General features: G+C 44.7%; 1 protein-coding gene across 1 annotated transcript in view; it reads right to left on the minus strand.

Moving 5' to 3' along the window:
• The window catches only part of LOC130387304 (catenin delta-2-like), a 78,921-nt gene that overhangs the window by 17,479 nt on the left and 58,942 nt on the right, over nucleotides 1-2,500 (minus strand). The window lies entirely within an intron of this gene.

Below are 2,500 nucleotides of genomic sequence, written 5' to 3' on the forward strand. Positions count from 1 at the left end.
TGTGTGGATACACAGAAACAACACAAATGTACACACACACAAAGGAGTACCACACCAGCAGGATTACATCACGAATCATGGAGTAAAAAGTGGCCACCGTAGCGATACCATTGGGGGGGGGGGGGGGGTGGGGTGGAGTAACAAAGAAAAACACCAAAAGTCATGAGTTATAACAGCAGCGGGCTACTCGTATAATTATGGATAAACACATAATTATTCCGCTGCTGCCGCTACCGGCGCAAGGAACTCCCAGCGAGCTGTGATTGGCTGACATGGAGAGACCCAACGACGTCAATCCACAGGCAGACAGACAGACAGACAGGCAGACAGAACAGAACAGACCAACACAAATATAAACCAAAGCCAGCTCATTAAAGGTGGTTCTGATGACTGCCGTGGGCACCAGAGTTTGAATCAAGGGGGTTGGGGTGGGTGGATGGGGGAGTGGGGGGGGGTAAGTCAGGATTTGACCATGGGGGACAGCACACCTTCCACCTAGAACCCTTCACTCCCAGCCCAGACAGTGTGGCGTGTCACCTTGTCACACTGTGTTTTGACAAGGGCTGTTTCCTTAAACCACACTTGAAAACAAGATAGAGGGGAGGCCAGACACCATATGGATGTGTTTGTGTGTGTGTGTGTGTGTGTGTGTGTGTGTGTGTGTGTGTGTGTGTGTGTGTGTGTGTGTGTGTGTGTGTGTGTGTGTGTGTGTGTGTGTGTGTGTGTGTTTGCACATGTGACAGTGTGCGTATGTGTGTGTGTGTTTGTGTGTATGCGTGCATGTGTGTGTGTGTGTGTGTGTGGGTGGATGTCGATGTATGTGCCAGTGCTTGTGTGTGTGTGGGTGGATGTCGAAGTATGTGCAAGTGTTCGCGTGCGCGTGCATGTGCCAGTTTGTGTTTGTGAGTGAGTGTTTGTGTGTATACATGCATGTGTGTTTGAGTGCGTGTGTCTCTACGACGGTGAGAAGACCTTGACAGCCTGCCTCCCGCTCTAACTTCCGTCTATTCATGATCACGGAGCCATCTCAAAACAATGACAGACACCGATGACAGACCTTGAAGCGCTCTCGCGCCGCTACAAACTACTTAGCGGGACATATAAGGCCTTCAGAGTTGAAGAGGAAGGTGAATTTAGGAGTTGAAGCTGAAACGTCAATGTTGTTTGTGTCATGTGTTCACACACAAGCATACATTTCAAAGTGATGTCTGATCATTGTTTTTAATACATCACACAGTGTATCCATGGTGCTACAGCTCATTAATCATACACAAAGACGGCATGCCGTACACTATTAAACATGCACAAAGATTTCACGATATATTTACAGATATATGTATAATTATATATTTATTTAAACATTCAGAAAGAGTTCAATTTTTTTAGTATGAATACAATATATACTACAGCTACTACTACTCCAAAAGAAGATTTACTATTGGCCTCTTTGTTTAAATGTCTCATCATTCTTTCCGGATTCTTCCCTGCCTGAGTCATTAAGCAGAACCAAGGAGCTCCTAGCTCACGCGTTATTTTACCATGTCAGAGCGATAGTCGATAAGCCTGGTTTCCAAAGGACCCAAGACTAATTCCCATAAGATTAAGTTAGATGAGTGTGTGTCTACGTCTTCAAAACATAGTATTAGCCAACACACTGTTACCACAGAGACTATCTGTTTTTCTGAAACACTAAAAAAAAAGAAACGCTAATTTCTGCGACGGGCAATTAGCATCGGTTTACCTTAACTGATAAATTAGCACTTAACAATTGTTCAGTGAGAATGATAGCATCGGCCGCGTGGCTTAAATGTCACGTAGCGATGACGGGGCAGAAAACAGGGAGGCAGAAACCCTCCGCTACAGGGCTTTGGGTGAGTTAGTGCGGCTGCCGAGCGTAATAATATATTCGCACATCTGCTTAACATCCTCGCTCTGTACCACACGCGGCGCCTATTAGCTTTGTGTTGCTATTCTAGGAATGTGATGTCATGTCGTTCGTCGCCGGGCTGTGACTGATAAATGCATCTAAATATACACCCGGTTAAAATGGGCAGGGTGATGTGCAACGCTGTTCGGCAAATTTCAGTCTCGACTGGGTCTTTTTTTAGCATGTCAGTTCTTTGAAGCTTAAAGACATGCAAAAAGTCTCACTCACGCTCCCTAATTCCCCCTCCAAACCTCCATCTTGTGCCTCTCGTTGAACCTGGTTTTGGTTTAGTGTGTGGTTGTTTGGTGCTGTTAATCTCTGTACTCTGTACTTGACCCCAGTATATACCTTCCTTTTTTGTTGTAACTAGTTATTTCTTTGCGGTCTAACCTTTCTTACACTTCTTTAAAGGACTGCATATTAATTAATAATATCATTATAATTCTAATTTTCAACATGATTGCACCTTTCATTAGAGTTGCACCAATCCCTCCTTCACAGACACCTTCTGTATAGCACCAGCTAAGCTATACTCAGCTAACTCATGCTACGCTAACATATGGTGGCACAGCA

The sequence above is a fragment of the Gadus chalcogrammus genome, chromosome 8 (assembly GCF_026213295.1).
Source record: "Gadus chalcogrammus isolate NIFS_2021 chromosome 8, NIFS_Gcha_1.0, whole genome shotgun sequence".
NCBI classification, from domain to species: Eukaryota; Metazoa; Chordata; class Actinopteri; order Gadiformes; family Gadidae; genus Gadus; species Gadus chalcogrammus.